Raw genomic sequence first — 11,096 nt, 5'->3', positions numbered from 1 at the left:
TAATAGAGTTATTTGCATGTTCCCATAGTCAAGCTTTTATTATTGCACTTGTATGCATGATATTTTAGTTATATATCTTTTCTCTTTTTGCCATGATATTTTGATATTGATTTTGGCATAGCACTTTTTTTTTTTGACTTGTAAGTAATGAAACCTTCTTGGGTATGACGATTACAATGGTGCTGAAGTAGAACTTTGGGTTTTTCACTAGCCACATGACCAACTAGGTATTTCTAATGACTTAGAGCTATTGATTAATGTGTGAGATATATCAATTGATAGATTTTGGGTAACAAGACTCAATAGTGAAACCTCTACTCAACCATGGATAAAGCTTAATCACAAGGTGACGTTGAAGATGAATGACTAAAGGCCTCCTAAAGACTTCATGAACAAGTATCTAGGAAATGATACAACCTTCATTCCTTTCAATGCAAATAGGTGAATGACTCAAACGATCATCATGTTTTTATTGATGCAACTATATGAAAAAGAAATAATGATATGCAGCTATATGTTGTGTAATGGTGATATGCAAGCAACTATGATGTACTCTAAAATGAAGATATGCAATGCAGTAAAAAAATATGCAAATGCAGTACTGACAATTGAAATCAACCCACCCTTAGATGTAATATCTTTTTAGGTGCACATTGTTATTGAGTTGGTATGAACTTTGTGTAGTTAATTCATTGGTCTTTGTTTGAAGAGTTGGATGAACCTGTCTTTTTCAATAGAATATTCAGCTGTGAGTCTTTCATGTACAGTTTCTGCTATAGCCTCCTTATTTTCAAACCAATCCAGCTATGGTAGACCTTCTTGCCCCCAGTCTTTCAAGTGTGGGTGTATGAGGAAAATAGATTTTGTTTCCGAAGTTGTGACATGACTGGGTTCTATTTTTGTTTCTATTGAAGTACTTGAAGAGGATGATGAAGCCAACTAGGTATATATCTCATTAGCTGGTGTTATGCTTGTGCTTGAAGAAGATGATGTAACAATTTGGGTATTGATTTTATTATCTAGTACCATGCTTGTTTTTTGTCACTACATTGGCATGTGATGATGGATCACATACACTTACTAACAACTTTCTTTGTGTAGTATGATCTGGATTGGTGATTTCATTGATAAGGGGTTCATGAACAACTTGTATAGAGACATTGAGATCATGAGGGAGACTAGGAGATATGGTAGATTCATTTGGTGAGATGGAATATTGTGAGAGACATGGAGGATTATGACATGGAAATGAAGGGATGGAGGGATCTTGACAAGAATCTATAGAAATAATGAGATCTTGTTTGGGACATGAAGGTAAAGGTATGTTTTGATCTTGACTTCGAAAGTGATTATTATGAAGGATGGAAGGGATGTCTTGATCTTGCTTGAGAGGTGGATGTTGGATGGGACTTGAAAGAATATCTTACTCTTGAGAAACAAGGGTGTTATTATGAGAGGAATAGAAAATAATGAGAGGATCATCATAAGATTCTTGGTTGGTGGGATCTCGATCAAAAATTGGGTAGGATGGAAGGGTTTGTTCTTGATCCTGATTTGTTTCATGACTGATTTCTTCTAATTTTGGATTGTCCTCCTGACACGGGGAAGGATTTTGCATGGGAGATTTTTGGAAGGTTCCAACACTTTGGCATGATGAAGAAGGATTTTGAATGAGATCCTCTGAATCATGACTTGAATTAGATTGGATTTGTATGATGGATAGCCCTTGGGAGATTGTGTTATTGGATAGAGATGACATGGATTAGTCTTGTGTGACTTCAGGGGATGATGAAATGGTGGTTAGATTGGACTTTGGTTGAAAGGGATTTAATTTTGGTTGAAAGGAGTATGATTTTGGGTGACAAAGGTTTGAATGTTGGGTTGGTGTGAATTTTGATTTGTAATTTGGTTGAATGGGGTTTGATTTTGGTTGAAAGGGGTTTGATTTTGGTTGAAAGAGGTACTTTGAATGTTGGGTTGAAAGAAAAACAAGGTTTACATGACTCTAATGTTGGTTGAATTGAGGTAGGAATGATTTTGTTGAAGAATGAAGGTTGGCATATTTGAATGGTCTCACAAGAAGAAGAAGGTTGGCCTGATATTGATTCCCTTGCGGTTATCACTTCTCTCATCATTTTTTCTAACCATCCCCTATGGTTGTTAGGACTAGTCATGTCTATCATTTGTTGTTGCAAATTCTTGATCTGTTGAGCTAAGGTTTCTATGGATAGAGATGGAATAGGAATGGAAGGGATGAATTCTCCACCTTCCCTACAAAATGTATAATGCCAATCCATGATGTTTTCTTGATTGGTTTGGACCTAAGATTGCAACATGTAAGATGTTTTCTCCATTTCTAGAATGTTGCAATGTTTGATTGATTTGTTGATCTTGAAAAGCTTGTTTGCTGTGGGGTTTTGATCTTGTTGATATTGAAACTTGACTTTGTTGAGGGGTTTTGATCTTGTTGAACTTTGGTATTGCAAAGACATAGTAACAAGAAAAGAAAACAATCTTAAATAAATAGAGCACATGTTTAAAAAGACTTTTTCAAATCCTTAAGAATATTGAGATCTTTCTGAAGACCCCATTTTGTTTTCGATATTATTTTGGCAATACAATAGCACATCAAGAAGACTCTCCTAAGGTCAAAAGGTCACTAGTATTATCACAGCCCACAACTTGATACTCCTTTAGCTCAAACAATGCTGTCACACCCTAAGGTGCGCCCATTTTTTTTTGACTTTTTTCAAAAATTAGACCAAAGAAGATTGCTCCTCAATTGGCCTGTTATCCTGGGAGATATATGGTGAGTTTCTTGGGGGAAAATTCTTCCCCACCTTTGCACTGTGATAATTCAATTTGTTGGCCATTTGGTGGAATTGATTATGTGTTGCATTCATGTTTTGTCATTGATGCCAACAGTAGCTATTTGGATGCTTTAACGATACCCTTCTAGTCCCAGTAGGTTGAGTGGTTTTTGGCTAACTTGGATCCGGCATCATCCAGTAGGCTCCTGTATAGTCTAGTGCTAAAATTGGCTTGTTCATGATACTTATACTCATATTTGGTCAGTTAGTTTTGGTCTAGTGATTGGATGCTATCTTGCTTTCTTAGAAGATTGGTTTGTGGTTCCAGTGAGGGTTTCACCGATAGAGCTTCTGATAGAGATCTTTGATGAATTGCACAAGCGGTGTTGGTGCAGCTTCTGATGGAGTTTCAAGATGTTGTTGGTGATCGTGTTTGAGACTTGGTAGTTGGAGATCATTGTTGAAGCGTATGGACCTATACTTGGTCTCAGTTGATCTAGGTTATGGACCGACTTCTATGTAACATGTGGATTGGACCTATTAATTTATTTTGAGGATGTCTTATGTGTTGGATATTATTTTTTTGGTATAAAGACCGACATGGTTTGTAATTATGTAATTGGCTTATTATCTAGTGGCTGACCTGATTGCTTATGGTCGAGGGTTTGCATATATAAATGTAAGATCTCATATTAGATCATCATGGTTAATGTAAGAGGTCATGGTCAAGGAATGTAATGTGTGAATAATGCAATATCATTCAGGCAGAGGAGTTGGTCTATCATTGGAGATCGAATTAGGTTTATGTAAGATGATTTAGTCCTCCGATATTGAGCTTAACTGGAACTATACTCAGGAATAGGTGATGCTATCTTTTGCAGTTCAACGCTTCTTTGGATTGTAGTCTAGATTTGTATCTAGTCAGTGAGGCTCCTTTTGTGATGAGTAGTGTGCTCTAGGTTGTTGGCCTTCCTGCAAGTGCAGGCCCCTCAATTGTAGTTCACATACTTACTACAGAAGTATTATCTGACTATGGGTAGGTTTCCCACCATGGTTTTTCCCTTTACTAGGTTTTCCATGTACCAATCTTGGAGTTATGTGGATGGCTTTTATTCTGTGATTATTGTTTATGCTTATTGTTTTATCTTCTATTCCGATATTAATGTTTTGGGTTCTAGTATTAAAGTTTAAATTGCTAAAGGTTCTTATAATCTGTGACAACTAATTCACCCCCCTCTCAATTGTCAACTGGTTATCTAAACTATCTAACAATTGGTATCAGAGATTTGGTCCTCTTTGCAGAAAGATTAACCGCTTGAGGAAGATCCTATGGCGACTAATAGTTCAAGTTCATCCAGTTTTTCTAGAGCTATCTTTTGAAGGGATAATCTGAGGCTTGATGGAACAAATTACATAGTATGTGTTGTTCTCAAAATCTGATTCCCCTTCAATGCCTTTAATAATATAATCTAAAAGGGGTGCCGAGAAGACATCAAGGATAAAAGGATTTCAGAGACAACATATGACAAGGTTTGGTTAGACCTTCTACACTTCGGGCTCTTCCTTAAGCCCAGGCAGGTATACCCTTTGTGAATTAACTTCACATTCTTAAGCAACAAACCCACAGCAAACCAGTCCAGAAAACCAATGAGTTTATTCACCTTGAGAAACAACTGAAAACAAAGAATGAAACAATACTCAACTTCAGTATATTTGATCAACAAAGCATGCAATAAACAGCTTTGATTAGTACCAGTGCTTTATCCAAGGCTACAGAGTCACTCAAACTCAAATAAAACTCCTGAAATAAAACATCTCTATACTTCCCATCAACTTGGTCTCCATTTATCCCTGTAAATGCCTAGCATCAACAAGAATTTAATCACTTCAAAATAAGATAAGGTCCTCAAAATTCAAAGTTCATCCTGAAGTATTTACTGGCAGAGTGTTCATGCCTATTTAATTTCCCTCCTAAAGAGAAAAGCTAGAAACACCCATACTGAGATTGCCTTACAATTCCATTCAAACAGAAAAATCCTAGATTATTCTGAATGAAAGAATAAATACAATTAAGGACAAATTTGAAGACGACATAGAGCTTTACTCAAAACTGACGGTCTGTATATTGATATTCATTTGAAAAAAAGATTTTACAAAAGTCTGATTCTCCATTAAACTTTGGAAAAGCTCAGATAACATTTCTGCAGCGTTTTCTTACAAAAATTGTGTGATCCCCTTTCTCTCTAGTCCTGGTATCCATTTATATCAATATGGATGCACAAAGCTTCGGACTTTTGAGGAAAGTTTGTTACAATTACTTCAAAAATTGAAGAAGTTACAATTTTAGTTATGCGCTCTTTTCAGCTTCTTCAGCAGTCTGTTGGACGGGTTGTTCAGTTGCAACCTCCTCTGGCTCTTCAGGGACGTTCTCTAACTGCTCCGGATCTCGAGTGGAATATTTAATTTCCCACTCACCATACATCTCCTCGGTCGGCCATACAAAATTAATCACATCACTTTTAACCTTAGTCAACCCTTTCCAAGAATTCCTCAGTTTGTTGACTTCTGAGTTAAGAAAACTGTAGTGTGATTTAATTCTCTCTATTTCCTGTATGGTTATAGCAAAAAATGAGGTATCATCCAGATCAATAATTCCCTTGACCCTTGCTGACAATTTAGCATTTATCTCATTGAGCCATATCTGCTTATCTTTCAGCTGATCTGGATTGGCAAAAATTCCTGGGAGTAACTCACAAACCTGATCAGTGTATTCCTTTTTAAGCAATTTAACCCTTCTTTCCACATTATCCACCTCTGTCGCCAATTGCAATAAACTCTTAGTGATATCAAAAGTGGATTTGATAATAGGGTTAGCTCTTGCTTCATCACAGGAAACACACATGAACTCCAAATCCTGCTCCCTAGGCCTCCATCTGTCAAAAATGGGTGTCAATATGACTTTATCTCTTATCAACTCAGTCCATATCTCCATGACTTTTCCTACACTATTGTGAAGGAGTGAAGCATTTATAGTGTCTGCAAAACTGGAGACTATGGCCTTGATCTTTTCTTCATACTTCCCTGCATAATAGGCCTGAGTTTGCTTAAGACCCTCCAATTCTTGGGGAGTTATCTCTATCATCTGAGAGCTGGAAGGTGCAGGAGATGGTGGGAGCTCAATAATGGGGCTAGTAGGTGGAGGTCTTGCATGAGAAGAGGTGATCATTAATGTTGAAGACTCACCTTGTTGACGTTGTCCTGCTAACTGGCTCTGCAATTTGGCAATGATACTCTCCTTGCCTCTTATTTCCTCCTTGGCAATGTCATAAGCTTTCAAGACTGTTTCCAATTTGAGCTGGAGAGCCTCTTTTTCTTTAGCATCCTTCTCAGCTACTGCAACACTAAATTTGGCAGTCTCCAACACTGTGCTAGCAGCCTCTACTACCCCTGTACTTTCTACTCTCCTGACCATCAATCCGCCAATGTGACTTGTCCCTGTGGTGTCTTTACCCTTCTTGTCCTCATTTCTCTTAAGGGACCACATGACTAGAGCAGCATTGTCTTTACTGAATGTAACCCCTTCCATGGGTTTGGTTTCTTTCCTCACTGCATCCAGCACCAGAGCATCAGCAATATTCCATTCTGGCAAAATGAGCACTCCAGCTTGTGCTACTAAATCTCTCCCCTGTTCAGGAGTGATGGTTTTGAATTCTTCCATCATCTCCTGTTTTATTTCTTCCTCCACCGAGGCTGGATCTTTATTTGGTTGTTCTACCTTTCTTGTTTCACATCTAGCATTATATTTATCTATATGTTGTTTCCATATGAATTGCATGAATGCTTCAGATGTTACAAAACTATCATCTGCTAGAAAAGCACTAGTGGCCTTCTTTATCTCAGGATCCCACTCCTGGCCTTTGAGTTCAGTCGAGGTGATGTCCATTTGTGCTTCAGTGGGTTCTTCTGGCATCCCCTCTTCCACTTCATCATATGTATACGCAATCTCCCCCAAACTGCCCAACTGAGAGAGGTATTCAGTTGCTGCTTGTTCATCTCCAATGTGGAGAGGGGATTGGGATGGGGAATATAAGGGTGTATCTGATTGCACCTCCTTCCCCACCCTCTGCTTCTTTGGGCTGTCTTGTATGTGAATGACTTCATGTGCTTTCCTCTTCCCTTTGGATGAAGAGGGTTCCCCTCTTGCAGACACCAACACACTGTAACCTGCTTTCTTATGCAGGGTGTAATCACCAGGAGGGATGGCTTTAATAGGAGCTGATTTCCCCAAAATCATTCTTGCTTTCTCAGGGTTGTTTTTAATTACAACTTCCCTTTTCTCCTTTATTGTCTGCATCACATCCTCAAAACAAATAATCAAAAATTTTATCTTTTCTTCCAATGGGAAGAAGCTAGACAATGGGTCATAGCTAGCATCAAATTGATGCACAAAATCCAGGGCCTTCCTGTAAGCTACCCATTTTTCCTTCCTCAACTCCTGTTCATCCAAATCAAATTCATTCCTGATGAGGTCTTCAGGAAAGTGGAATTGATGGGGCCTACCTCTGCATGCTACTTTCTTCCGGAATACACCATTGTAGAAGTCTTCCGGATCAGCACATCTTGACACTGCAGTGGACAAATGGTAGGGTTTGAGGAAATCCTCAAAACATTTCCAGCCGCCCTTGGTGATTACAAATTGGTGGGCTACTGTAGCTGTAGGGAAAATAGTCCCTTTACCTCGGCCTGTTAACTCTGCCTCTTGCAAGTCACCAATTTGTCTGAGAATCTCAGCTAGTCCCACTTTGAGGGGGACCTGGTATGGTAACAAAAATAGGGTGCCTCTGAAACCAAAGACCCTAAACACTGTGGACACTGGATACAAATACATATCACCCCAGTTATGAACAATCTTGACATTCTCTGCGAATTCTTTTGGTCTTAAGAATTCCAGAAGAATCTTGGGGACTCGTGGATTGTCAGAGCAAAGAAGAGTCCTTATCTTGGATGCAAAGTATTTATCAAACTTTAGAAAACTTGCATCCTCTCTATCCCATGACAATACGGTACTCCATAATTGTACCGGCATCTTTTCTCTTTCCTTTTCGTTTACCAGGTCCATTCCACTGGCAAAATAATCTCCACCTTTGAAGAGGAAGAGGTGCATCAATAGTGAATACCACCCAAATGGCCTATCCACCTTCCCATTCTTTATCCCCATCAGTCCTCCATGGATAGCATCAGCAATATAGGAGGCATAATCAAATGTAATAGCAAGAGAAGGATTCAGAATTTGAACAATCATTAACAGATAATGATTTGGCATATTAGGTTCAGCATCCTCTCCTAGAACTTGGCAAAGTGCCCAGTACATCCCTTTTGCCCTTAAGGTAAACATACTTAGTGAAAAAGGCTCTTGTGTATTGGGCCCTACAACTGCTAACCCTCCCACTTTCAGAAAAAGTTCTTTGAGAGGCCCATTCCTGAGATGAGTCCTCTGTGCCCTGTATACCTGAGTTAATTGTGTGAAGTTTATAGGCTCCAAGAAATTGGTAAACTCACTAAGCCCAAACGCTTTTCTCAGCTCTTCTGCATTTATCTCCACGAGGGTTTTTCCATTCACATCCCGGATACACCTGGTAACTGAATCATAATTCAATGCCATTTGGGTTAACAAATCTGTATCCATGAACACCCCTGGGACTACCAATCTCCCAACATCTAATTCCCAAATGCTATTTTGAGGAGCAGGAGAATTCCTCATTCCAAAACCGATTTTAAATAACCCTTACCCAGACAGCCCAACCTGTGGGTCTCTTAACCAATTACCCTTATCATACAATCCTTCTCCAATTCTCAGTCGGGGAGCCCTGGGTACTAATTCTTTGGCCTTAGATGCCTGGTTGGTTGACAGCGTCAACTGCTCTAAGAAGTCATCACACACACTTCTTTCAAGATAATCAACTTTACCAGAAAATTCCCTTTTAGGAGCCATTTGCAATACAACCAGATAAATATTACTTCTGAAACTACTTCTGTTATACGAGAACAGTTTCACTTATTACAACACAAGAATGGCTGCAAAATAAGAAAAAACCTGATGCTTGCTCGAAGAAATTCGTTCTGCAACCAATTTGCCTTTTCTGTATTTGTAAAAGATAACTCTGCGTTTGCCTCCTCTGCAAAAATCCTTTTAAGAGGTATCCTTACTTGGTTGTTAGGAAATCAAATGCTTGTACTCTGGGCCTTAACTGTAACATTGATTCCGCATGCTTCGACCGTCCCTTCAAAATCGAATTCATACGAGAATTCATATTTTAGCTCCAACGGGTCGCAGTCTTTCTGCAAGTGTCTCTCTGTGAATTTCATTTTGACGGCTTTGTCTTTAGTCTAAGTCCTGTCTTTTATTGGCTACATAATACCACGCGGCATCCGACCATTGGCTTAGAAAATCCCCTCACATTCTATTTTGATACTGGCTGAATGTCGCCCTTTATACTGTGGCGGGCCCGTGCCTTTCTCTTTTTGCCATGTCATCATCATGACACGTGGACGGCCGATATTCATTCTCACTATTTCGCAGCCTTAAAGGGTGAGCACTTAACCCTTGCGAAATAGCGCAGGCCGTTGGATTATCTTTCAAGTTAATCACCTTTTAATCCTTCGAACAGGTCCTCAGGAATGGTGGGCCCGCTGAGTCATCAGTGACATCTGGCATCTAGTCATCCACTGTGCTGATTTGTCACTCTGTCACTTGCCGGAAGAAGAACCATGGGGGCCCCACTTCAGTCTCGACAGGTCTATCTCAGAAATGGTGGGCCCACGGACACGCCATGGACACCTGGCTTCTTGTCACCTTCGAAGCTGACCTGTCAACTTTTCATTTGTCAAACATACACTACAGGGACCCACAACTGCCTTTTAGACCGCGTGTCATCAAGACACGTGGACGGTCCAGGTTAACTTTCGCTATTTCGCAGCCTTAAAATGTGAGCATCTTACCCTTGCGAAATAGCGCGAGCCGTTAGATCTTATCTCGACTTGCTCGGCATTTAAACCCTGTTAGGAGCTCTCAGAGGTGGTGGGCCCACGGACACATCATGGACACCTAGCGCCCTGTCATCTTCGAAGCTGACCTGTCAACTTTTCATTTGTCAAACATACACTATAGGGACCCACAGCTGCCTTTTAGACCGCGTGTCATCAAGACACGTGGACGGTCCAGGTTAACTTTCGCTATTTCGCAGCCTTAAAATGTGAGCATCTTACCCTTGCGAAATAGCGCGAGCCGTTAGATCTTATCTCGACTTGCTCGGCATTTAAACCCTGTTAGGAGCTCTCAGAGGTGGTGGGCCCACAGACACATCATGGACACCTAGCGCCCTGTCATCTGCGAAGCTGACCTGTTGAATTTTCATTCGCTGGAAGGAGCCACGGGGTCTCAATGAATTGTAAGAGCTATCCCTGCCAGGTCACCTCCACCTGTGAGCTGACTCATCTTTGGGGCCCACTTTGATCCTTAATCTTAAAATGCTGACTGTGGCGGCCTGTGCCACGTTCTGCCCTCTAATATGCCAGAGAAGACCACGTAGAGGGGGCCCCACCCTTTTGACAGCCGCAACCTTCACTTCCTCCGCATGACACATGGACGGCTGATATTAATCCTCGCTATTTCGCAGCCTTAAAGGGCAAGCACTTAGCCTTTGCGAAATAGCGCCAACCGTCGGATCTTTCCCCAAGTTGATCACTGTTTACTGGGCCCGACACTTTAGAAGGAAATAATAAAAGGTGAAAATTTTTCAAATAATTAACATGACCGCCTAGGGAAATAGCAAGGGGGGAACACTTCTTACGACCCCGCGACCCATGACCTAAGTGAAATAAAGTAACGACTGAATAGAAACCAGGGGATTCAAAACAAAAGATAAAGCGCAAAACTTAGAAAAGCCTTAAACCCTCTAGGTTTTGAGTAAGGCTGAAGCATTTGGGGCCACATCTTATACAAAAATTTTCAAAAACCATAGCCAAATATGGGGAAAGAACCCAATTTTAAAAAACAGCGATAACAGTATGGAAGATCTAGTATGGAAGATCCAGATGGAGAATCATCTGAGATGTATTGGAAAGGTGATTTGGGAGATCACACAAAATGGTGTCACACCCTATAATCTGGGATCTAGTAATCCTCCTCTGACAAACCTGAACAAGGAGCTTGAGAATGATTGTAGAGAAAGAGAAGCCCTCTTGTGTGCACTTTCTGATCAGCAAATAATGAGATTAACTAACAAA

This window comes from Cryptomeria japonica, chromosome 10, assembly GCF_030272615.1.
Source record: "Cryptomeria japonica chromosome 10, Sugi_1.0, whole genome shotgun sequence".
Taxonomy (NCBI): domain Eukaryota; kingdom Viridiplantae; phylum Streptophyta; class Pinopsida; order Cupressales; family Cupressaceae; genus Cryptomeria; species Cryptomeria japonica.
This window is presented reverse-complemented; position numbering follows the sequence as displayed.